The sequence below is a fragment of the Corvus kubaryi genome, unplaced genomic scaffold, assembly GCF_017639235.1.
Source record: "Corvus kubaryi isolate FWS band 111438036 unplaced genomic scaffold, C.kubaryi_AGA036_p1.0 37249, whole genome shotgun sequence".
NCBI classification, from domain to species: Eukaryota; Metazoa; Chordata; class Aves; order Passeriformes; family Corvidae; genus Corvus; species Corvus kubaryi.
In genome coordinates, this window is record NW_024581072.1 from 4,072,125 (window position 1) to 4,099,338 (window position 27,214).

The window sequence follows — 27,214 nt, forward strand, 5'->3', positions numbered from 1 at the left end:
ATTAAGCTGTCTTAGGTGAGGAAGACTTCATAACCAGAAGTTTCTAATTGCTAGCTAACAGTTACATGCTCTGGCAAGAGCATTAATCTTTCACTTACCAGTGGGAATATTTGTAAGACTAGAGATACTTCAATAGCTGATATTTGCTTTTTCCTCTTTTACAAATGATTGCTGAATCAGTTTGTCTCATACAGTCGAGTGGATTTGGCTAGAGAACGAACCCGATTTATTTAACTTTGAGAGCAGAGAGAAAATGAAGGATTTTTTTTCCATGGGAAATGAAGGAGCTTGAAAGCCAAGTAACAGAGACGACTGAAGAACTCAAGTGGGTTGGAATGACTGAGGGTATAGTTAAGTATCTATCACTTGGGTTTAAACCTCTCTGAGCTTTATAGTATCCTTAAATCTTAAAAAAAATGATGCAGATCAGTTCAGGAATAAAACTGTTCAACTAGAGACTGAGAGCATGCTTTATCAGTTCTTTAGCAAGGACAACAGGGAGAAAGATATCAACTTGCCAAACCCCAAATATTAAAGGTTATTGAAAGAAACAGGAATTTCCTAGTATTTTACAGATGCAGGAGATTGCATAACAGTTATGGAATTAAAAATTTATGGATTATGCTTATGCTCAGGTACATCTATAACAAAATGCTGAACCATATTTCAGAATGTCTGAATTTGGGGGGCAGTGAACTTCCAAATAGTCTGTTGCCAAGTCAGTTTGTCTGACCTATGCAGCTGTGTCTGTAGGGGGTGGTAGCTCATAGCTCCTCCTGTAAAGGACCTCTAGGCCTTTATTTTTAAACCAGAGGATTAATAGACCACATCTCTGAAGCCAGAATGTAGCTGTGGTGAAACTGACATTCAAAAGATTGTTTCCCAGTTGTTCCTAGGCAAGAACGAAGTTATTGTTCAGTCCTGAGGATGACCATGCAGAACCTACAATGTAAGAATGGCAGTGCCTGGTCTGGTGATAACTGAAGAAGTGACATTGCTGCTCTGCCTTATCCTGCTTTGGGCAGGGAGACTGTCCTGAGTCCCTTCCAAACCTCATACATTCGATGTGTCTGATAATGCCCAGATCTTACAGACTTACCCATTAGAATATGGTACTTAAATAATTTGTGCCTGGTGCTTCTATGTGTAAGAAATAAGATGGTCAATGCTTGAGTTCTTTGGCAAGCTGTTTGAGCCCAGCTCTGAGATCTTTGATTTCTCCATGATTTTCTCAGGGACCAAAGTGAAGCTGTAGTTCTCTGCATTAGCTTTCTTACTGTTTTCAAGACAGGTGAAATATTTACTATTCTCCAGTACTGGGGGACTTGCTTGGTCATCATGATCTCGGAAAGGTAATAGCTGGGGAGTAGCCTTGCAATGGCATCAACAGGCTCTCTCAGCACTTGCTGATGCAAACAGTCTAGTTCACAGACCCAAAGAATTGATGTAGCTCTAGTGCTCTGAGAAACTATGGGAAATATTAGTTCTCAACATTGCTGTTTCTAAACACTTTTTCATAGTCTTAAATTAGAGTAATTTTGTCCTTTGTTTTCCACTTTGTGCTTTATTAATTTTATTTGCTACTTTTCTGCTTTTTTAAGAAAATATGTCATTTTGTTGGGTTTGTAGTAATTTCTTTGTTTATGCCATTAATATTAACGTGCTCATGCTGACCAATTCGCTTTCACTGTTACAAGACCTAAAGGAGATAAAAAAATTTCTTTACCTGTGATGTTTGGGGTTTTTTTTTCTGTCAAGAGGTCTCAGATAGATTCTGTTCCATTAAATGTTTTAGCTAGGAAACATATGTTTCTGGAAGCTAGAGATTCAATTTACCTGTGTTCGCGTCATGTTCTTGTTTGGGCGAAAACTGTGAAGACTAATCCATGTAAAGCTAACTTCAAGAATCCTTTAAATGCCGTTTCTAGTTCTCCCCAAGTCACTCTCTGGACTTCTGTAGTTTGACCACAGCTCACTGACTGCAATGCAAACAAGTTTCACTTCTCTTCTAATATCCAGTGTTGTAGTTCAGAAAACGTACTCTAGTATGCAATTGTGGTATTAGATACTGTAGTCACTAGCTAAGCTTGTATTTCAGAAACATCACTTATGGCTAACACACACTTTAATGGTGTTCTAATGCCAAAGGCATTAGAACTGATGTTAGGTGATGAGGTTGAGAAGAGAGCAAACCACTGCTTGCACTCTCTGAGGGTCATGAATCTTGTCACAGTGGGTATATTACAGCAGATTGTTTCAGTAGGCATGGCCATATCATCGTGCTTAAGGTGCCATCTTCTAAAAAATTCTATAGAAAGAGAACGCCAACACCTATAGACCATGCCCTTAACAGTTTTCCCAATCTGCAGTGTTTGGTCTGGAAACACTAGGAAAAAACCAACCAACCAACCAACCAACCAGCCACACAAGAAAAGCAGGCATACAGTTTATAATTTCATGCACATTCTTGTAGTTTGTTACTTTTGCTTCTGGCTACTTGAACCCCAGTTCCAGGGGTCAGATAGGAGGCCCCATTTCTTTCCACAACACACAAGAAAGGCCCATACAAAGTAATTTGTTGTTAAACTGGAAACAGAGTTTGTATTTCAGACAGACAAGATGCACTCATGTAGCTACATAACCCTTGAACTGAAACAAAGCAAATCTAAAATACTGACATATTTTCCATTAACTCAGACTTAGCATCTGGAAAACATAGCTCCCAGAGCCAAGCACAGCCCCTGTCTTGGCACACAATAAAAGCTCAGTAGTTTGCTGAACATGGAGGAGGGCTTGTGCCATATCAGATAGCCCATTTCCAATGGCATTTTTAGACAAGGTGGAAGACTGTCTCATGGCTCATTCTTTGTTGGAAAGGAAGAAATAAAGAGGGAAATATGCAGGTATTTTAAAGGATTACATTCAAAATATATGCATATTTAGGAATGTAAAGATTGGTTTGGTGTCTTTAGTTTCTGGACAGGTGAATTTTTAAGTACTTGTCTTTCCAAGTGAAGCATTCAGCTGTTTGGTGCAAACCTGAACTTGGCATGGGCTTCCCAAGCTTTATGCATGCTCTTTGACCCATGACTTCACACCTTCAGGAAGACAGGATCTTTGTCATTTCATCAGTTGGGAATGTCTTGAGCCATCCACAGTGGCTCAAGATACCAGCGTGTCTTGAGACCAGCATTCCTATTCAAGCTTCTCCTTCCACCCAGCTACAACTCAAGTTTCCACTCTCATCAGTTGAAAAGACACCTGTGCACTTTTGAAGAAAACCTTTCAGAGAGAAGAGGCAGCTTGGAGCAATGCAGAGGCACATCCTGCCTAAAAGCCAAACCTTTGCTGATCTCGCCTTCCTGCTCAGAAGTTGTATGGATTTTTCAAGGTTGCACACTCAGCCTCTACTCTTACCTCTGCTCTACGCTGGTGTGGCCTCACCTTGAGTGCTATGTAAGGTTCTAAGCACCTCAGTGAAAGAAAGACATTGAGCCACTAACGTCCGAAGGAGGGCAATGAAGACAGTGAAGGGCCTAGCGGGGAAACCATTCAAGGAGTGGCGAAGGTCAGCCTGAAGGTCTGTTCAGCCTGAAGGAGACTGAGGGGGGATTGGAATTTTCAACACCCTCACAAAGGGAGGCAGACAGGCAGGCACTGATCTCTTCTCTGTGGTGACCAGTGACAAGACCCGAGGGAATGGCCTGAAGTTGTGTAGGAGGTGCTTTAGGTTGGGTATTAGGAAAAGAATCTTCACCCAGAGGGTGGCTGAGCACTAGAACAGGCTCTCCAGGGAAGTGGTCACAGCACCAGCCTGACAAAGCTCAAGAAGCATTTGGACAATGCTCTCAGGCACATGGTGTGATTCTCCGGGGTGTCCTGTGCAGGAATAAGAGTTGGACTCGATGATCCTGATGGGTCCCTTCCAAGTCAGCATACTCTGAGGTTCTGTGACCGGGACATGGCTTGGGCCCAGGCCTGGCGGGGGCTGCAGGACCCCCTTCCGCCGGCCCCGCTGCCCGGGGGAGGGAAAGAGGGGGCGGCCGGCGCCGTGCCCGGGTGAGCGCCCCGCGCGCATGCGCCGCGAGCGCGGCGCCCCCGCTCGGCTCCGCTCGGGCCGCACTCGGCTATTTCCGCCTCTTTGTTTTAAACTCCGGGCCGAGCCCTTTAAATCCCCGTTTTTTCTTTTTAAAATTTTCTCGGGAAGGGGAAGCGGGGCCGGTGTTTCCCTCCGCCTCGCGTTTCCGACTCCTCTGCTCTCTGCCCTGCGGTGGCGCCCGGAGAAGGACGGGCCGGGGAGCGGAGGGTCGGCGGCGGTGCGGGGAGCCCCCGCTGTGGCCCCGAGCGGCGGCCGCGCCCCCCCCGTCAGGTCAGTGCGGGGCTGGGGTGGGGGGCGTGGGGGTCCCGGCCTTGCCCCGCCGAGGGGCTGGAGGGCAGCCGAGGGGCTCGGGGGCGGGGCGGGCCCGCCGCCCCCCCGCCCGTCTGCGGGGTATTTGCGGTGAGGGCTGCGGGATGAGAGGAAGGGGTGTGGGGGTGCGGGGCGAGGGTCTTCTCCACCCCCACGGGTTGGGGGGCTGCGGAGGAGCGGGCCGGGGGTGGGGGGGGCCGCGCTTGAACTTTCGGGGCGGCAGCGGGGTGGTCACAGGCGGGGTCGGGGTTCTGTGGGGTTCCTCTCCCGAAACTGTCAGGGAGTCCCCGTGGGCCGGGGGAGCGTCTGTCCCGGTCCTGCTGCGTTTGCCCACCGCCGGGGAAGGTGGCTCTTGGCTGCTGGGGGCAAGGAAACCCGGGCACCTCCCGCCCCACCCGTTCCTACCCTCGGGAGGAGTTGCCGGTTCTGTGCAGGGGCCTGGGCAGGGGACAGAACTCCACGGCTTGAGGAGAAAGGGTCTCTTTGAGTGGAGGGGTGAAGATGGCGTTTCCAGTAAGCTGGAGATAGGGGGGACACGTCCCTTGGGTGTGCGACTTCAGCCGTGCAGGTATGTGGCTCCAGTGCTGTGTATCTGGGATGTTAAGTCGTGACAAATAGGAAATGAATTGATACTCATAGGTAAGGTATAGCGGCTTGAATTGTTTTAAAGTCTAAGAACAAATATACATATATGCACACACACATATATATACACATATATGTATTTGGTATTAAGGAATTTAGAAAGTTCTCTAAACCACTGAGTTCTAGTAAGCTGTGGTGTTGTCACATTTGGCCTTTTAAGTTGGTCACTTTTAGCCTGAAAAGTGCTAAAAATGATCTCTGTGGAAAGTTTTGCATGTCCCGAAGTTAATAAGGCTCAAAGGAGGTTTGATTACTGTGGGTTATCAAATGCTTGGATGTTTTCTTGCTACTTCACATACTTGCATTTTCTCCTTTTTTTTCTTTTTTCTTTTTTTTTTTTTTTTTGGTTACAAAACTGTTTGTGCCAGCTTTCTGTCAAGTCAGTTTAGACCCTTCCTGCTTTCTGTATGAAATGAATGCCTCTGAGAAACCAGTTCAAGAAATTCTGGTTTATTACCCCTACATGCTCTGGAATGTTCTGAAAATATTTTATTTGGTATTTTTCGAAATAATACTGCATATTTTCTTCCAGAGTTTCACCAAAGAATTAAGTTTGTGGATGAAAAGCTTTGAATTAAAACAAACAAAAAAATTGAGATGAGTCTTTAAGGAGCATCCCATATATGTGTCCTTCATTCTAGATTGGTTTTGTTTCTACAGAATGGACAATTAAGCATATGTTAGGTATGTTGTAATGAGTCTTTTTAGTACCAGATAGTGTACTGTTTAAAAATTATTATTGGTTATTTTTGGGTAGGATACTTGTGAATTTTTGTGTTCATTCTTTTAGGGGCAAATCAGATGAGAATCTCAACTGTGATACTCATCATGTATCTCAAAAAGGTGCTCTGCAATTCATAAAAATTCTTTGGTAACAAGGTGAATAAAAACAGAAACGTTGTGCCCTTTCAGTAGCTTTACTATTTCTTTTGAAGCTATACTTGTAACATTTTATAATGTGTTTAAGGGAATACAGAAGCTGTGCAGAACCAAAGGTACTTAGTGAAAACACATAGGATGCATTAGAAGAGGGTCAGGTGACTGTCTAGAGATGTATAGGTGTACTGTGACAGAAAACTCAGAAATAAAACATTTCATAAACCACTTTTTGAGGAAAATCTACTGGATTTCTTTCTGCAGGCTGATCTGGCTGTTTTGATCTTGTTACTCTGCTGTCACCATAGAAAATCAAGACTGAACACTTGTAAATGTTGTAATAAATTCGACTTAAGAGTTTGTAATTATCCTAGCCTAATACTAATGCCAGGAATGGCAGAAATTAATTACTATGGTATGAAAGATTTCTGCTACTAAAAGACTGTAAAGTACAGCTTTCAGTCACTGCAGCTGTCCTGCTCTTACATCTCCTGTCTGCTTATGTGATTTAGAGGAGGTCATCTCAAAGCTTTATATTTGAGATACAGGTAAGTTTTCTCGTCAAGAACCATTCTACACTTACTTTAATAGCTTTCATTTCTTTTTTCCCATATGGCCGTTTAATCTAGGTGGCGTGGCCTTTTTAGCTTTTGTCATGTAATGAACTCCCAGGACTGATATAATTCTAGATTAAATTCCTGAACGCTCTGGGCAACATTGTGAGAAGAAGTTGAAGCATTTCCATTGAAACTCTTAAGTGGAGCTACTAAGCTCTAAGCTGCAAAGTGGATGTATACATGGTGTTTTGAAAAGCATGCATGTTTATAGCGTCTCACTTTACAACTACTGTCTTAAGTTACGATACTAGTTTACAAGAAAGTGTAAGGACATCTTGTATTTTATAAAAGAAACATTTTCTCTACTTTTTTGCTTTGGAGCTATTGTTGTTTGGCATGTGTGTAGTAACTTAGTACTTACTAAGTGGAAGCTTGTTTTGATAGTAGTGTTTGGAGATGCCGTTGATTTAAGACTCTTGGCATTCCTGAGAGTTTATTAATCTGAACTCTGGTCTCTTTTTCTCAGTGCTACTAAAGATGTTTAATGATGATTGAAACTTCTCTAATTTGCTAGGTTAGGTTTGCTCTCATGTTTAAAGGAAATGTGGAGGAAAACCTTCTCAGGGCAGTTTGACTGCAGTAGGTTAGAAGCCAGGCAGAAGCTGCCTACATCTTTTAGCTTACACAAGACTTATTTGGAAGCTCTGTCTTGAAGTAGTTTTGTATTCCTTACACCTCCCTTTTTAATATACAAGCTTGTTATATTAGACTGGAAGTTTAGCTAGTATGTGAAAGTCTTGTATATTGTACAAGAGAGAGGAAAAAAAAGCAGGTTATTCTGTGTTAGAAGCAATCTTCTCTATTGTGGTATGTAACACAGTTTCATTGCTAACTGAAGAAACACTATAAATAGTGGTTTGTTTTATAATTGCTCTGAAGAGCCTAGAGAAAACTGCTTTTATTGAAATTCATAGAATCATAGGATGTTTGGTTTGGAAGGGACCTTAAAGATCATTTTGTTCCAACTTCCCTGCTGTGGACCCCCACTAGACCCAGTTGCTCAGAGCTCCATCCAAACTGACCTTGAACACTTCTAGGGATGGGGCATCCACAGTTTCACTGGGCAAGCTGTTCCAATGCCTCACCACCCTTACATCAAAGGACTTCATTGTAATATCTAATCTAAACCTCCTGTCTTTCACTTTGAAGCCATTCCCTCTTGTCCTGTCAGTACATGCTCTTGCAAAAAAATCTCTCTTGTAGGCTCCCTTCAGGTACTGGAAGGCTGCTGTTAGGTCACCCCAAAGCCTTCTCTCAGCCTTTCCTTGTAGGAGAGCTGCTCCATCCCTCTAAACGTCTTGATGGCCTGCTTCCAGACTCACTCCAACAGGTCCCTGTCCTTCCTGTGCTGGGACCCCAGAGCTGGATGCAGTGTTCCAGGTGGGGTCTCACCAGAGCAGAGCAGAGGGGCAGAATCCCCTCCCTCCCCTGCTGCCCACGCTGCTTTGGATGCAGCCCAGGACACGTTTGGCTCTCTGGGCTGTGAGTGCCCATGGCTGGGTCATGTCCATCCTCTCATCCCCCAGCACCCCAAGGCCTTCTCACAGGGCTGCTCTCCATCTATTCATCCCCCAGCTTGATTGGCTTGCCAAGGCTTCCAGTTTTGGGTGCAGCTCTGAGCTGTTGCTCAGGAATCCCTGAGCTTGGGAACCCCCCTGCGCAGCTTGATCTAGTGCTCACCCCCACAGTTAACCTCAGTCGCTGCTGGTGATGCTATCTCATTGACTGACTTAAAATTATCTTTTCTCAAGTTAATTCTACTGAATAAGTGCATCTATACTTAATTCAACAGAATATGAAATTGAAATACTCAGTGTGGTGGGAGCTAATTGGACTGAAAGCCCTATGTTCTGCTGAAAGTTTGATTGAAGTTTGTAGAGACCTGAAGTCTTGCAATCATACCAGAGAGCCAGCATTGTAAGAACAAATAAACCAGCAGTGAGTTCTTCAATTACACTATTTTCTTCCCCCCCCCCCGCCTTTTCTTTTTTCTCCTTAATCAGAAGCAGTACTTTAGACTAGGAACTTCAAACTATATGTAGGAACTTAAGGGTCTCTTTATTCCTTTGACAAACACAACACATACTTTTCAAAAGTAGGGGGTGGTACAGATTATTAGAAGTAGGGGGAATGACGAACTCTGGTGAGCTCAAGTTACTTGTTCTTTGTGCCAGAAAATTATTGTTCTCACAGTTATGACTGCCTCTTTCAAATCACAATTATAAGTTGATGGAGCCAGTGGGGGAAATTGTTGAGGGGGTGGGGGTGAGAACTGGAGCAAATCAAAGTATGTGTGGTGACATTATGATAATGTAGGGATTGTAAGGAAGAAACAAGCAAGAGTGAAAATCAGTCGTTTTTGTAGTTTTGTTGCCAGTAGAAGAACTTAGTTCTGACATTATTTTTCATCTCTGCAGAGTGGCATAGAGAAGACTTATTCTCCCTACAAACATTTGTTTCAGATGATCTTAAGATATAACTATTTTTTATTCTGAATTTTTAACTCACAGTAACTTAGAACTTCGTCTACATCAAAAAGGCCTGTGTTCTGGCAGCAATAAGGATCCTTCTTGTTTGATTCTGAGACTGTCCTTATTGCTGGAAACTGTTGCTTTATAAATAGCCTGAGTTCATTTTAAGACAGAAAGCATCCTACTTATGTTTGGTGTCAATGAGAAAATGCTGTGTAGTATCTGTGTAATTAAGAGAGAAAAAGTTAATTTTTTAGTTAACAGAATGAGTTGCATGTTATCTGCTAACTTGCAAATGGCTGTCTTGTGAAGCTTTTCACTTTTACTTAAGAAGGTTTTTTTCTCTCTACATAACCAGACAGCATACATCACTATTTTTATATATAATGCAAATTTTGTGTGAATTATGATGATGTTATGCTACTACAGGTCATCTTTGTTATTCTTTTGCAATATGCATGCAAACAATATTGCGTTTGTAATCATAAATATCATTTTTTCATGCAAATTTGTCAGTGCAGTGTTTAATGAGTTTTCAGGTAATGTGTTGTGCTGTACAGTTTTTTCTAGGTTCTCACCTGAAAGAACAAGCTGAAAGATACAGTACAGCTGGCTAAATTATAAATTCTTTGTGAATAATTATATGTGACACTTCCTGTTGCATTTGAGCTATTGAGTACACAGATTGGCATAATAAAAGCCATGGGTCAGTTGATTACTTAGTTAAGGGACATTGCTGATTTTATTTTAACTGACTAGGCAAAATGTTTTTATAATAAAAAATGATTTGTTGTGCTAAGCAGTGGCGATCAGTAGAACAGATTTGAGGAACAGGATTTTTGGGTTTTTTTTTTTATTCAACGTAGGACCATCCTTTGTTCCTTCAGAGTGACTTTTCCCAAAAATCATTTGGATATGGATACATTTGGAAGCTTGAGCTGTGCCTTGGCATTAACATCAAAACAGTCTGGGATCTTAACTCCTGCATTTCAGATGATTGTATTTCATACTTTTTCATTATGATAATAACTGGATTTTGTTTTATTTACCTTTTTTTCCTAATATATAAATTATGTTCTAGACACAAGGACTCAAATATTAATTTCAGGATTCAAAATAGGAAGAGGTAAGGGAATTTTTTACGTGCTGTTTAAGTACCTAATCATGCACTGTGCTGAAAGTGTATGTACCCCTGTTCCTACATCAAATTATTTATATTTCAGAGTGTAACTTCTGTTAAATCTGTATCTGTTATTTCAGTTAAATCTGTATCTGTTATAAGTTATTTCATAACTTTAAGAAAGTGCTAACACACTGTATTCAAACCAGTCTTCTTAATGCTTGAAATGTTTTTCTTTCCATCTTTGAGTTACTCCTTTCCTCTGAGGTCTGGGCCCCACACCAGGGTACAGTGTTTGCCTGATGGCTTCTGTCTGTACTTAGGAAAGCCCCCCAGCTGCAGTGCTACAGCAAGTGATTAATCTTTCTCGCTTTAGCATTGTACTGGTTGGTAGTTTACTGTCTGGTTTTTAAGCTTTACTGATCCTTTTTTAGGAAAAAGCAAGCATAACTTGTTAAATGCTCACTTGAAATTGCTCATCCACATGGGCAAGTTGCTCTTGCCCTGTGCAAAAGGCTGCACTTGTGGAAAAGTTTTTTTGGCATGGAAAGTGTAGTAAAAAATGACACTCTTGAGTGAAATCCATGGTCTTAGTGATAAACACCTTTTTTAGTAACATTTGCATAGATTTATTTAATTTGTTGAATGAAATAAATGATTAAACTATCTTTTCCTGTAGCAGTTTCCTTAAACTAATTGCAAAGTAGACTTCCATCTTAAATCAATTTATGCTTTAAGACCATGCTTTTTGTATTGGGTTGCCATAAGATGATGATTACTTTACAGATTTTTAATTAAAATATTGGCAAAAGAAAATTCTCTTATTTATGCTTATACTGTTCTCAGACAAATTGCAGGTGCCCAATATTTTTCTCTTTTCCCTTGAAAAATCCATATATACCTTTTCTGTGATTGAAGTGCTGTGGTAATAACATATTTTACCAAAAGTTTCAATCTAACTATTATTGAGTAGGATGAGTTTAATTGAAATGCTTTTTAATAACAAATATACTTGTTAATAGTAGTGTTATGCTTGGTAGCACCAGAGTAAGTAATTTATTTGCATACCAATTTATTAATTTTGATTTTCTGGTCTTGTACTTCCCTTTCTTGATTGACTAGAAGGAGGTAGAAATCCCTCCCAAGATCAGGTTATTCTGCAACAATTTCAGAAGACTTGTGTTTGTATTAGTAAAATACTTAATTTGTCATTCTTTCTTTGACCATTGGCCACAGGAAAAGTAGCCTAGACTTGTATAGGCTTGTATCAGGTGTAGTGTAAATGGCACCGGACCAAATAAAAAGGAGTCTGGGTGGAGCAGTTTTCTTCAGTTCACCTTCTTGCTTGTGAGAGTCTTTCAAGCTTTGATAAAAGTCACCAGAAGCAGCCTGCACATTGATCCATGTGGTATTAAGTGAATCTTGGCACTTGAAGGTTTCATTTCATTATCTTGGAAATACATAGGTGTAAAAAGTACTGCATTAGTTGTAGTCATTTTTAATATAACATTTTAGGGATAATCTTAGATATTGCCACTGGAAATTGTTTATCTAAATTTGTCTGCTCTATTCTCTAACAGTTATTCAGATTATGTAAGGTTATTTTGCTCAGACAATAATAGCTCTTGGGTTGTGTGATTTATGATTTTATGACTAAAAATGGCTTGAATTTGGGCAAAGTTTTGCAGATACAGGGAGGATAATATCTTGTTTTGTTTCCCATTGGTTTTGGTGGTTTTGGCTTTTCTTTTTTTTTTTTTTGGATAAAGATGTATTTTACCATGGCCTTTTTTTCTAATTTACTGAATTTATCAATGTCATGGGTTGAAAATAATTGTAGGACTAATTCTGTATATAAGCTATTCTGTGATCAAATATATAAATTGATTACAGTCTTCAAATGCAGTATTTTTGTGGCTTCCCTTAGGGAAGAGAAAGTACATCCTGTCCCCATGCTTCAGTTCCTCTCTCCCTTACTTCACCAAATGGGTCAAATTACTTTCATAGTGGAACTTGATGTACACTTCCAAAGCCACTGCTCTGTCAGAGCATTTGTTCTTCAGTCACAAGCATTAGTTGGCAATGAATTGAATTTATGGAGGTGTTTGGAAAGTGTCATAGATTTTTTTTTTTTTTTAATCTTTAGAATGGGAAATCTAGAGTATATGTGAAAAGTTTCTGGAGTCCCCTTCTGTAGATTCCATTATTAGGCCTGATGTTATCATAAGATATATTCACTGTAAGAGTGAAGACAAGGGAAAAATGAGCTGCTTTTGCTTCTCCCCCAGATTCCTTAGCCATTTATGGCTTCCCATGGTAAGTAACCTTTTTTTCGACTTACTCATCCATTATCACCATCTGCAGAATTCGACAATTTTAGCATTCAAATGGAAAAAAACCCCCAAATTCAGCTCTTTTCTCCCAACTTTAATCCAAAACCAAAGGAATGAACTTTTATTTTCATTTTCCTCTGAAATTAATTCTTTCTAGTGTGAAGAGATCTACATACGGTAAATCCTGAGAACAAGAATTCTTTCAGATGCCCAGGATTTGCTGTGTGGAGATCGCTGGGAGACATGGTCCTTTCTGATCTTGTCAGCCAAACTTTTACTGCTTTGTTGTATGTTTGTTGTGTTGATGAATGTCGTGTTCTGAAGAATGGAGGGAGACAAGTGTCAGTGTATATGCCATCTATTAAAAAACTATTACATATTTGATAAAGTTGGTAAGTTAAGTTATTTTGGTTATCTCTTATGGCATAGTTCAGTCACCAAAAGAAGGTCTCTTGGTAGTTGCAGAGAAGGACCAAATTCAAGCCTACAGATACTAGTAGCAGGCTGCAGTAGTTAGTAACTAGCACAGAAAGATTTTCTTCTCTTTTTACTGCATGTCACACATACATTTGAAATTTCTTGTAGCATTTAAAATTTGTTGTAGGAAGCAATAGGGGTCTATGAAAATGATTTTGCTTTAAAAAATTCCTGGGGGTAGTTTAAAAGTCTATCTGGAATACAATTATTATGATAAGTAGCAGAGATTGTGTTTATTTACTTATTCCTTGCATGGACCGTCAGACTGTTTAAGCTGAGCCTTTTCAGAGAGTGGTTTCTTTCTGCAGTTTTTGAACAATTTCTGTCGATGTGCAGCTGAAAAGTTTTGGTTGGTAATGGCTATCTCTTTGAATGCTAATTATCAATTCTGTAAGTTCAATGATATTGCTAATGATGGATACCTTTTCATCCAGAATGAATAAAAGATAATTATAAAAAGCTGTGGCTCATCAATGAGTTGCCACTGCTTTGTAATTTGCTGCTTTCTGATCTTAAACTGTGGATTAGGAAAGTTTATCAGTATATCACAGAATCATTATGTCCATGTGAAATGCTGTCATGACTCCTCACAGCACAAAATCCGTTTAGCAATTATTTGTCTTCTTTCATGCTAGTCTTCCACATAGGTGTCTCCTTTACAAAAAAAAAAAAAAAAAAAAAACAAAGCAAAAAACCCAACCAAACAAAAAAAGGAAAGTTGAATTACTTTTCCATTCTTTTGCAGATTTTATTTTTTATTAAGTCTATCACTTTGTTTCACCTGTCTGTTAGTGCTGTCCTTTTTACTTGAAGTTGGCAAGAGCTGGCTGGTTGTTCAGTATCTGTTCCAACTTCTTTATTTTCACTTACAATTTCCCATTACCTATAAAAGTTGACATCAGTGTCTTGTTTTAAGGGATTCTGAGGAGTTTTGTGGAAAGATCTAAGTGCAAAACAGTCAACTCTTTTTTGGACTAAAATTAAACTATTCCAGAGACTGTAGGGTACCATTACCAGGACTGGATAGGGAAGAGCAGTTTAACTTTTGCACTGGTCAAGTATTTGTTTTCTGTATTTGTGACTTCAGAGAGACAGGCTTCCGTTTAGCAAAATGACTATAGGCAAGGCTGAAAAGGGAAACTTCTGCTAGCTGGAGTATGTGAGTCTTTTGTTAGTGTTGCAGCAGGTGCTTGTAAGAGAAACTGGTAACCACATACTTCGTTCAGTTAAGCAGCTGGTATTTGGCAATTTAACAAGTGTTTCCTTGGCTACTCCTTCCTGATTAAAATATAACTCTTACTGAACATGAGGAAGGAAATACAGACTATCATTTTGACAGATCTTAATAATGTATGCTGTTAAAACAGCACATTCTGTCTGTCACGCAGTTTGGTGGATGTAGCTCTCCTTACACCTGCCTTTTTTCCTGAAGAGTTTCTCCTTGCTCTTCCACTGCATTAAGCCTGTACTGCCATAAAGTTGCTTTCATCAGTAATTTGTGCTAGTATCTGTTAAAATAAGCACCTGATGTGTAAGAAAGTTTTGCTTCCAGGTGGCCATCTCTGGCAAGGGGAGTGAACAGTACCAATCAGTAGTTTCTAAAGCTGCAGAAGTGAGTTTGTCTAGGCTCTTGCACAAGTGAAACTAGCCTCATGGTGAGATTTTGTTGCTTTAGTAATTTAGACCTTTCATCTCCTGCATGCTGCCAAGCAAATTTTCTCCATTTTAGATAAACCAGCAAATGTCACACCACAGCAGTGATTAGGTCACAGCAAAGAATTCAAATGTAAGTGCTGAAGCCTCTCATGCTTTTGTTGTCCACTGTAGGCAGTGTTCTTCACTGACACTGAAAGACAAGATAGTGATGGTATAATGGTGTTGCTCTCCTTTTTGGTTAGAGTTTGAAGAACTATCTGTTAATAATGACTTTGATGCAAAGTTTGGAATGATTGATACTCTGTATGTACTGTCAGGTTTTCTTGAGCTGTGACACAATATTAGATTATGCAATGAAAAAAAATCTTAACAGTTAAACTTCACAAATCTTTTCTTTCTGCAACATTGACAGTGAAATATAAAAACAAACCCAAAACCTGCAAACCAACCAACAACCTGAAACAAAACAATCAACAAACCTTGAACCAAAACCCAGCAAAACAGAAAAAGTTTTGATAACGGCAGATACTTTTTCTGTGAAGTGTCATTTCATGGTGGAAGATAATGCATCTTTTTCTGTTGCTAGACATTTAACTTCTTCCCTTCATTCCTACATGCATACAGAACACCAGATCTAATGGCGACAAAGAAATGAAAATAAATAGAATGTGAGGGCTTTAAAGGTATAATTCTTTCTACAAGTGTAAGTTTTCAAACACTCTTATCCTGCTGAGAATATTTTGAGCTGGAAAGTGGAGTCATCCTCATTGCTGAAATCGTTCAGACTTGGAAGTGTAGTAGTTGTTTTACATGATCACGCATAGCAATGTAAAGAAATTTCAGAGATGCCACACTCATGTCTCTGTAATTATTTCATTAAGCCTGCCACAAGCATGAGCGGAATCTTTCCTTCATGTAATGGAACCGATCCCAAGTACAAACATAGTAAGACAAATTCAGAAACATGTGAAATGTGAGAGACATGGCTGATGAAATCTAGTTATGAGTGTCTTCTGTGTTCTGGTGGAAGATACTTTCAAATCTCTGTGCTGAGTGCTGGTTCCAATGGATACAGCAGAACCTAATTGCTGGAAGGTTGGAAAGGTTTAAAAAAAAACCTCCTGAGATGGCTGGGTTAGTAGTTTAGGGCTGCTCTTAATATTCCTGTTCGATTTAATATGGTAAAAGTGGTATGTTCAGCATGTCAAAATCAGCTCAGAGCTTAATAGCTAGAGTTTTACTGTATTGGAAGAATGTGGTTTTGTGCTTATTGCATGAGTGTAGGGTTTTTTTGCCTGGTCTTTATAGTCCTCTTTTGTTCAAACTACTATTTTTCACTTTCCTTTCTATTACCTGTTAATGTGTCCATTTCTTTCCTAATTCCTCTCAACTATTCCTTCTACTCCAAGCCTACATGCTTTTGTTAGTCTAATGTCAGCCTTCCTTTTAGGCTGTTTATACTGAAGGCTTTTACTTGAGTGCAATTGGCATAGGTACAAAGAGAGAAAAGGAGAGTTCTGCTAGATTTGGTTTGTCCAGGTTGCTGGTTTTTCCCTGTCTTTGTAGGGTTGACAAGTGCTTATTCATTGCCCTTGATTCTGCAGAACACAGATGGGCCTAAGGGGTTTTTGCACAGCTGAGGAATAGTGTCTCACATTTTTTGGACAGTTCTGCTGCTCAGTTGCAGGCTGATGGAAATGGCTTTTGGACCTTCACTACTGGCTGTCTGCTGTCTTTCAAGGGATGTTCGTCACGTCGTGAGTGGTACTTGAATGAAAGACTTAACCATGAGAAATGTGTGCAGTTCAAGCCCTGTGGGGTTGACACTGAAGAAGGGTCTGCTAGAGTAGGAGAGGATGCTGCTTCATGACAAGTGCACACTCACTAATAAGTGATGATTTTTTCCTGGTATATTATTTTGCTTGCAGTGACTGACAAGTGTGGCTTTATCCCAACTGTTAATGGGTTAATGTATCATTGAAATTATTTGTGTGTCTCCTTGTTAAAAAAGGGAAGCTTTTAATAGTGTATTCTAGCATATATTTAACAAGGCAAAATCTTCCAGTCTTTGTAAATCACACATAAAATCCTCTTGTGGTTTAACCCCAGACAGCAGCCAAGTAGATCCCTGTATTATCAACACTGTTCAGCACACATCCAAAACACAGCCCCATACTAGCCACTGTCAAGAGAACTAGCTCTGCCCTATCCAAAACCAGCAGATTCCACCTGTTATTCCATACCATTTACATCATGCTCAGGTCTCACACTGTTCAATACAAGCTCATCAACCACCATTCCCCTTCCCACCCTTTGATAAAATACCCAGATGTCATTCCCTTTGTCTGTGGACCACTCCTGAAAAATGTCCATAAAATATCCTTTGAGTTCATTTACTCCATGACTTTGGGCTACGTCAGTAGCCACTGACGTAGTAGTCAGTGGTCAGTAGTCACTCCAGATGGGAGAGGTGGTGTGTTACATGGAATTACTGGGCACCAAAGCCAGCTCAGATTGTGTCACTGCTGTGCTTGGACTTCTTGTAAGGCTTCTCCTCCATTGGTTTGAGTAGTTCCTGTTATATTTATTCCTGTAACGTACAACTCAAATAATGGATTATAGTAATTTAATGCTATATCCATGATAATCTCCACACCTGGTCCTTCTGGATTTATAGGGTTGAATGTTGCAATGAACTCCTCTTCTTGTCCCCAGCCTAGCTGCAGCAAGGGGTTCCTGTTATACTCCACCATTAGTGTAGTCCGCATTGTAGTCCTCCCCAGGCTGCAGGGACACAGCCTGCTTCACCATGTTCTTCACCACAGGCTGCAAGGCAATCTCTGCTTCCCCTACTCCAGTGTGGGGCCTCACCAATGGGAGACAGTTCTCCTTGAACTTGTCCAATGTGGGTCCTTGCCAAGAGCTGCAGCTGTTCATAAACTGATCCAGTGTGGGTCGCCTGTGGAGGTCCTGCCAGCAAACCTGCTCCAGCATGGGCTTGTCACAGGGTCGCAGCCTCCTTAAGGCATTCACCTGCTCTAGCAGGGGCTTTTACGTGGGCTGCAGGTGGATCTCTCCTCCATCATGGAAGCGTTCACACCTCACAGTCTCTTCAACTCAGCTTCAGACCGAAGTTCAGCCTGTCAGCAGAGAAGCACTGAAAACAGCAGCACTACCCTGGCCATTTGCCAGCCCAGGCACACTGACATGGTGTTACCAAAGTGTTCCCAGGCACAGTTCAGTAAGGCGAGGAACAGCACAGCAGTACAGAAAGCAATGAAAGCGAAAAGTGAGCACCAGCAAGCACTAGGCTCTTAACACATGTCAGGAAAGCAAGCCCCATGGCAAGCACAGGAGGCTGCTGTTTACCAGCGAAACAGCACTAACAGCTATGTGTTCAGTCTGATAGATTCCAGTGGAATCTGTCATTATCTGGAACCCTTTGTGTCCCATGTCAGGTGCAAAAAAGGACTGCCCTGAGCAGCCACTCAGCCGACCCCCCAGAGCGGAATGGGGGAGGGAATCGGAAGGGCATGCTCTAAAAAAACTCATGGGTTGAGATAATGACACTTTAATAGGGAAAGCAAAAGCTGTGCACAAAAGCAAAGAAAACGAGAAAACAAATTCACCACTTCCCATGGGCAGTTTTCAGCCATCTCCAGGAACAGGGCCCCATCACGTGTAACTGTCACTTGGGAAGACAAACGTCATCACGCCAAATGTTTCCTTTCTTCCTCTTTCTTCCCTCCCACTTAATATACTGAGCATGATGTCACTTTAGCAATTATATTTGTTCTGAGAGAGGACAAAAGGTGGAAAATATTTTGAAAACTGAAGTTTCAAGTCTTCAAGTTAAGAATTGAGGGAATTAAAGGCTGAAAGAAATGGAGGACTGAACATCTGTAGGTGGAAAGAAAAATAGCTTCTGTGCTCTATTGGTTAAAATTCTGCTATAATATTTAGTATGAAATAAATAATGCAAACTATCAGGTTTGTTTTCACATCGTGAGAATTGTGTCTGGGTTAAGAAAGCTGCAGCAGCAAGAGTTCAAAGGAGGCTGAGTGTGTTGTATCATTGCTGCAGTTTATATCTGAAAGAGCTGAATGTCAGAATAATGGGAGAAGTGTGTGAACAGAGTGCATCTTAAAGTCCTCCTAGGCTTTCAGGAACAAAAGAACGATTTTGCAGGGCTCCTTTATCATTTGAATTGTATGGTATGTAGATAGCTAATGTTATGTAAGTTACTGGCTGTAGATTTGAATCCAGAAAGAATCCAGAATACCTGCTAACCACTTGAAGGTTATGAGGCAGTTCTAGCAACATTTGCTTGTCTTCTGTTGTAGCAGCACAGAGGCAATCATTGGACAGATCAATGAAGTTGAAAGCTTTAGTCACAAGATTTTTTTAACCAAAGGATATGTAGTTTCTCAGGCCCTTTCAAATCTTTGTTTGATTAATTAACTGCCAAGTGCTGCTATCTGGGCTTAATCTACATGGGAATGTGAAAAAGTGATTGCTGGTAAAACGTGCCTTCAGCTGAATTGTAGCACCTTCCTACTTCTTACCTGCTGGTAGCTTCTGGCCTCTCACTACAGATTTCCATTTTAACAGCCACTCTTTTACTGTTCTGCCAGTGTACCTGGACCACTAAGTGGAATCAGGTGACTGAAAACCTGAATTTTTAACAGCCTTTTAATAAAAATCAAGAGGAATTGTCTTACGACAATTATATGAAGATTCACCCTCTCTTTTTCAGAAACAGTTGATAGAGTTGTTTCTGATAGAGGTCTGTGACCACCTCAGATGAAAGATGTAAAAATCCTAGCACTCAGGTTATCGTACAGTTACTTACTAGGGATACACATTTTTCTTGTCTTTGTTAATAAGTGGTTAATTTCTGGGGTTGTAAAATTGCATTTATGTAACTAGATGGTTTTATTGTATGGTTTGGATTTCTCAACAACAGAAGTCGAAACATACATGTTTAAGTGGAAGGAGAAAGGCAAAGATCACCAAAGCTTAAAGATTTTGAGGAGTTGATGGCACAGGTCCATAAGGCTTCTTGCTTCTTTGCAGTAAACCTTTCAAGCCCTGGTTTTCTTGTCTGGATGGAGTCAGGGCAATCAGTTCAAATGTACACCATCAGTTCAAATGACAACTGCAAGTCATTTGTTGTTTTGAGTTGCCCATCTGTTCTGCAGAGGTCTTCATAATGAACATTACAGTCTGTTTCAGCTGTGGTTAAGACCTTAAATTACTTTCTCTGAAGTGCATGGATATTAAACATTCAAAAAAGTGATGTGAGATCAGGTAGTAAAATCTCACTGAAGATTTTTTTCTTCATGAGATTCAGGGCTGGTTTTGATCTCAGTTTTAATTACTGGAAGCCAGGGATCTCTTGGTCTCCTGGTCTGTGTGAAAAAAAGTGCTTTTTAAATGACTCTAAATTCTCAACAAGGAGGATGTTGGAACATAATCTTCCAGTGTATGACAAATGCATCCATAACATTTTGTCAAGACTTGATCTGGGATAGCAATCCAGAGTAGTCTTCAAAAGCCTCCTGCCTCTAGCAGTGATTTTGATTTCTGATAATGAGCCAGATTTTATTTAGAGAAGGTCATAGTGTGTTCATTACAGAAAATGAGTTCACTTCTGCAATAATGCTTTGCTTTCATAGTATTTTAAGACTTTAAGAACTTTGACACTCTTAAGATTGCTTCCCATTTTTATCCATGCTTGTAAATGCATGTTGATTGGAAATGATCTTGTGCCCTCAGCACTAAAAAAGGAAATAGCAGAATGTAAAGCGTAGTTTGAATGTAATTAAATAAGTGACTCTTTGTCAGAAGTTGGAAAATGTTTAGTAGGATAAAATCTGGCCAGACAGATGTTTTTATTCAAGCTGTCTTGCAGAGGTTTATTTATCTGTTGTTGTACAAATACTCTTCTGTGTCCTTGTATTTGTTACTTTGTTCTTAGGACTGTGTCAAGACCTTGTTATGAGCATCTCATGGTCTGAACAATTAACCAGGATGTAATTGGAAGAAGGGTCTGGAAAGCACTTAAATTAAGAGTTTTGAAGGAAGTGGTTTCACAGGCTGTGGAGCCAAGCTAGTGGTGTGTTGCTGCCAAACAAAATTCAGTTTTCACCGTGCAGTACCTCCTCTTTGCTTGAGTATTCTCAAGTTCTCTTGTTAACCTTCTTGTGGGTAAGTTAATTAAGCAGTCCAGCAGAAGACCATCTACAAATTTGAGTCATTCCCAAAGCATTCCTAAGCTTCCTTTCTGGAAGATGCTGTTTTAATGTGACTCTATTAGGAGGTGCTTTGAACAATATAGTGATGAAATTCTAAAGTTCTGCTAATCAAGACAAGCTAGATGTCAGTTAAGAAAACATGTTTTCTAATGTAAAATGCAGCAAAATATTTTTCTTGCAAGGAATTTTACTGACAATGTAATTTATAAAAGCTTTTCTAAGCAAAGTTTCATTAACTAAATTGTATTTTAAATGTATACCTTACTAGTAGGACTTGGTACACATGCAGGTATTATACAATAAACCACAAATACAGCAGTAAGTGAATTTGATTTTAAAAAATCCACCAAAATAAAAACAAAAAATAACTGCAATACTTTAGAACTTTGAGACCATCAAATCATGTTTTTTAGTTGGATTATATTACAAATGCATCAGACTCTCTTAGGTTTTCTGTTACCATGTGAAACATCTGCTCTGAGGCAGTGTTTCCTCATTTTCTGTTGCTGTAGTTCTCTGTTTATGCTGCAGCTGCCTAAGCCCTACCAGAATGAAATGGAAATGGCTTACATTACTGTTACGTGATTTCAGATAGATACATTGAATGCTTGCTGTTAGTGAAAGCAACTGTGTCAAAGTGGTTTCTGTGGAGGGCAGGGTACTGGCTGGGCTGAAATACAAACTGTAGGTGTTTGCATGTGAAAGTCAAGTGAGTTTTAAAAAACATGCCCTCCCTATTAACAGATGAGTGCAAAAGTTACGAAGAATAATTCTTTGTCCTATGACTCTTTATATTTAATACCTTTCTTCCTGGAGATGGTACTCAGTCTATTGGGGTGTGTAAAAGAAGGGCATAAACTTCTCGGCAATAAAATTTCATCCTATTTCTAAATGGGCTTAATAGTGTAATAACTGACATTATAGTTAAGTACACATCCCTAATTTCAGTGATACTGAGTGCAAGCACAGCAGCCAAAACCAGTACAAGACACCATGTTTTAAAGGTGTTTTGTTGTTTTCAAAACCTTTCTGTCTTGCCCTTTCTTTCCCTCTCCTTCTGTGCTGCTGACTCGTGCTCTGGCCACTACATTACTTCTCTCAGAAGTTAAAAGGAGTGAATGGCTCGGAAGGCTGGAGCTAAAAGTGAAAGAATCCCACTTCCCTTAGTAGCTGTCACTACAGGTACAACAAAACTTTAAAGTTTTTGTGCTGTTGCAGTAGGGCTACCTCGTGTGCTCTCAGTCTGAGTCTCCAGATACACTGCTGCTCATTGCAGATCTTTTGCCAGACACTTTTCCTCCCAAGATGCTGAAATTCAGTTCAAAAGCTTGGAATTCTGATCCCAGTGATTAGGGTCTCTTGCTAATGCAGTTCAATATCTTGCATCTGAAATTTGGCTAGTTAGCCATGTGCCTCCTAGTGCCTGATGAAGAAAATGTTGATGTGGGAAAAGCATGACTAAATTACAGGAATTCACAGTGCTAAATATCCCTGTATTTTTGTGGTAGTATGCTTACTGCCATTTTAAATGTCATTCTGGAAACCGTGAAGAGTTTAATAACCTTTTTTTCCCTTTATTGAGGTTTACAGATTAGCTTTATGATATTAATACGTAAGACCAATACAATTTAGGAACACTGTAGCATGCTGCTTTTGAGATGACTATTTGGAGACAAAATAGTGAACCACTATATTAACAAACAAACAAAACTCCAAACCCTAGTATCCTAATACACTGCAATAAAATAATGGGAAAAAATTAGCCATTCTGAAAGTACTCTGAGAACTGGATTAATCTTGTGTTTTGTACATTTTTGGCTAGCTACAGGAACACATGGTCTTTATAATTAATGTTTCTTTCTCTAGGATGAATGTTTTTTTCCAGTAGTCAGCTCTTCTTGCTCTTCTTCTTTTTTTTTTTTTTTTAATCCTTTTTCTGTTGTAACAGCAGCAGTCTTTGGATTAGTTTCAGTAAATTTTGAATATTGATTTTAAGATAAGACAATTCTACAGTGAAATTTGTATTGTAACTTACAAGCTTAAGTTAAAGCACTGTAACTGCACTTACTGTAGCTTTTTAAGTGAATACTCTGATTGAAAGAAAACTGAAAGTACCTATAAAAAATCTCATATAATGTATTACTTTATGTTTATTATCATGTTTTATTTCTGATAAGAAATGCCTACCATCTGTTGCCACTTGAAAAGCTTCCTATTGATGAATTATGGGAATGTGATCTCTTCCATAATAATACTTCCAGTGTGTCTTGGGTGGATGTAATACATATTTATCCCTTGTCTGACTCTAAGAAATGTTGAGGCAGTGGAAAAAGTGGAGGAGGAAGGATATGGGGAATAACACACTGGGGCTGACAGTTGTGATGGTAGGTGGGAAGCAATCAAGTAAGTAGGCCAGGTTGTTGCATTTAGTGTGTATGTACATGTTCCTTACTTTAAAAATCTGCCATTCTCTTATTTTTCATTCTTACTGCTCTTCTTCCTAAACAGAACCTTTTAAAATGCCAGCTCTGATTTAGTATTGGTGCTTTATACATATTAATATAAGGCAATTTTTAATCATCATTGCTTGACGTCAGGAAAACCTTAGTCTTGAATTTCTTTGCACTGTGTTTGCTTTTACCTTTAGAGCTGAAGGCAGCTAATACCAAAATCTGTCTCCAGCTTCCTATAGAGAAGTGGGGTGCTTAATTTCTCTGCTCTGTTGAATTCCCATTTGTACATTTTAAATGCACTTTCATTTTCTTTCCTCATGACATAGTCCTGCAGCAAAACTCTGTAGTGGGCTTCTGTAGTAAAGATTTTGAGACGTTACAGGTGGTCTTTATGAGAGGGGTTTAATAATGGTTGTGCTGCAAGTCAGAGTTGAGGGTATGACATCATTTGCATTTGGTTTTCTGCAGCTGGCATACTGAGAAGAAAAAAACATTTATTGTCATTTTCCTGAGTTTGCTGTGACCTTGCTGTATCAGAGGCACCATCTTAGAGAAACTGTAAAAGCTTGAAACACTGTCTGGATCATTAAGCTAACTTCACTTTTATCTCCACCATCTCCCACTGTCTTTAAGTAAACAAACAAGGTGCCTGATTACATTTCTACATTATCTGAAGTATTAGGAGTATTACAGATGTTTAGGAACATTTTTCTAAAGCCCACCTAAACATAGTCCTTAGATAGTTTGCACATGTGGTTTCTTTACAGTGTATCTTTAATTTAAAGAACTCTTTCTGTTTTTCCCTTTTCTTGTAAGTAACAGTCATACAGCTGTCTTAGATCAGGATGTGATAGGTGAATATAGGAAAAACATAGGGTTTTTTTAATTCATACTGTGTTCTGATACTTGGTCCAGTTTCATGCCATTCTTCCTTAATGTGTTCATCTAGAATTGAACATTATTTCAGAAGATGCGGTACTAGCGGCTTACAACATTGCACTTAGGGCAGACTGGCTATTTAAGTTGGCCCATGATAGGTTCTGGGTTAGTCTCTATCTGATTATGGCTGCAGTAAATAATGTTTGAAGCTTGTGCTTTCACATGTTTGGATGGAAGGCACTGTCCATCTGTCGCTGGGGGGTTTTTAGACTGCTAAGTCTTGGCATCTATGCGTTCAAATCTACAATAAATCAAATGAAACTCAATATTTATTGAAAATTAAATGTGAAACTCGGTGCAGGGATTATGTCTTTCTTCTTTGAAGCGTTCTATTATGCTATCGGTAGGTGAAGATGTAGATATGTTTTTAAAGTAGAGTTAAATACTTTGTATAGCAACTCTCTAGTCTTGCCATTTTTCTGACAAATAGGTGTTTATTTTCTTTAGTTGATTTTATCAGAGAAATAACAGTTACTTACTTGATTTTCAATATATCTTCCTTAATTTAGTGCTTTATAAGCGTCTGTTGTCAGGTGAAAATTTGAAGAACACTAACTTTGATGATTTCAGTATTTGTTTATCTCTTTGGCTGCAAACATATTGATGGATCAATTTTGAAACCATTTTTAGCTAAAATTTGACAGGCAGTTGCTTGACTGTTCAGGAGTCTAATGTGGTAAATTAATTTTAATAAAGACTCCAAATCTAAGCAATGTATAGGAAAAAAGATTGAAATAAAACCTTGTATCAAAATGTCATTGTGTTCAACCGTGGTATTAAACACATGTCTAGGTAAATGAGATTTTTAAGATACTTGGAAAACTGAGATTGAATGGTTCTTGTTGTTGTTGTTGTTTGTGGTGATGGTTTTCTGTGGGGGGGAGTGTTAAATTTATTTTTAATATATTTAACATTTTAATAGTACTTACGTCTTGTGAATTTTCTAAGAAAGTTAATTCCTGTGACAGCTGGGAGGAGGTGGTGTTTTATGTTCCTCATTTCACTCTTCAAATTGAAATGACAGAAAATGTTATCAAAATTTGTGTGAAGGGGTGTGGGACCCAGTTTTGAGTCACTCAGTCACTTAGACTTCAACTTCATTGCTGTTTCTCCTGCCTTAATGAAATCCTTCTTTTCTTCATGATGCCTTTTACTAATGACATGTAAGACAGAAATTTTGAACATCTTTGTGGTTTTGACAATTTACTGCAGAGCCTATTTAATTTTCTCTGGACAGAAACAGGTGTTTAAAGGAGAAGTACCAGATAGATCAGCCTCTCATTGTACCATAAAAGAAAACATGTGAAAATACGTGAATAAAGAGTAGATGGGTAGATTTAATGCTACTGTGCCCTGATTATTGCTTCTACTTTATCTCAAACATTGGTGTCAATTTTTACATGTCATTTATCATCAGTGCTGTCTTTTACTTTACATTGAAATGAATGAAATCTGTGTAAAAGTGAATGTGTTTTGTTTTGGGGTGAATATTTAAGCCACCTTAATGCAACTCTTAGTTAATGGTGTGCATACACCCCAGGTAGTTTCTCTTTAACCAGTTAGTCAAGTCTCCTCAAGAAAAGAGACAAGTTCTCTTGAGTGTAATAGATTAAAGAAATAAATACTGCATGGTTATTTTCAAGGATGTTTTCATGAAAGTGGTGTGATATGGAAGACTTCTTTGTTTCGTTATTACCTGATAGCTGACATTACCATTAATCATGGTCCAAGTTCTCTAAAATAACATGGCAAACTTAATTTCAAATCAGTTGGCTAAAGGTCCTATTATTTGTGCTTTGGTTGACTTGCAGCTTTTTGTCTTTTGATCATGAATGTGAAATGTGAATTGGCGAGTGAAGAGTAAGAATTTCTAGCCTAAAAATATGTTTAGCATAAAGCTTATCACTGAATCAGGCTCTGGGTAGCAATACTGAAGATCAAGTTTATACTTACTATGTATAGGAAATTTTACTACAGAAGTATTCAGATAGAGCTTATTTGGTTGCCAGGTGGTTGCAAGGAGGGAGCTAAAACCATTTCACTCATTTGTTTAGTTCCAGAACCAAGACTAGAGATGAAAAAAACCAAATCAAGAAAAACTAAACAGCCTTTTCAGTTACCAGCTCACATAATCACTTTAAAACTAGGATCATAAGCTTTGATTTTTAAAAATTTTTCTCCAGTATTCTTGTGGCAATAGTAATGCTCTCATATAAATTAGAAATTCTAATATGTCTGTCTCAAGGATGCTTTCACTTGCTGTGTGCAAAATAAAGTGGGTTTTTTGTCCTTGGTTGGTTTTTTTGAGTCTTTTTTTCCCTTTTTGTGATTTTGTCTAAACTGTGCTTGAAACAAATAAACTTAGACTTGGGGAGTATTTCAGGGAGAAAAATGTGGTAGTCTAGAGCTTTAGTACTGGCCCAGTGTTCTTCTCCTACCACCTTCCCTTTCGTTTAGTTGTGCTCTCAGACTTTGTGAATGTGTTCTGTAGGCAGTGTTCTTGGAAGCAGTACTTCTGACACAAGCATGCAATAATACGAGATACTGGGAAGAAATCTGTAACTCTCCTGCGTCTGCTTATAAAGTTATACCTGCTAAAGAAAGTTCCTGATTTATTAAGGAACAGTGAAATGTCCCAGCATCCCCACCCACCTTGTCCTCCCCAAGTACTGAGATATGTTAAAACAAAATAGGTGTTGATGCTAGCTTGCAGTAGGAAGGCATGGGGATTTTCTTTCTAGTCACTTCATGAAAGGTTGGTGCATTCTGATATCTTTTATATAGGCCTTGTTTGACCTAGTTTTTAATCTTGATTGACTGACCTGATCTCCTTCAGTGACAAGGTGACCTCCTTAGTGAATGAGGGAAAGGCTCATCTTGTTTATATGGACTTAGTAGAGCTTTTGGCACCATTTCCCACAGTATTCTGGAGCAACTGGCTGCTCATAGCTTGAATAAGTG

At 39.3% G+C, this 27,214-nt stretch overlaps 1 protein-coding gene across 5 annotated transcripts in view; it reads left to right on the plus strand.

Annotated features, from left to right (window-relative positions):
- The first annotated feature begins 4,087 nt into the window (after nt 1-4,087).
- Nucleotides 4,088-27,214, plus strand: part of PCGF3 (polycomb group ring finger 3) — a 56,277-nt gene continuing 33,150 nt past the window's right edge. For 2 of the 5 annotated variants that reach the window (XM_042023505.1, XM_042023504.1), the window contains exon 1: nt 4,088-4,369. The gene's annotated coding sequence lies outside the window, so the exon portion shown is untranslated. Of the gene's footprint in view, nt 4,370-5,599; nt 5,738-27,214 lie in introns of those variants that run through there. The other 3 variants (XM_042023506.1, XM_042023507.1, XM_042023508.1) reach the window with 2 other exon arrangements.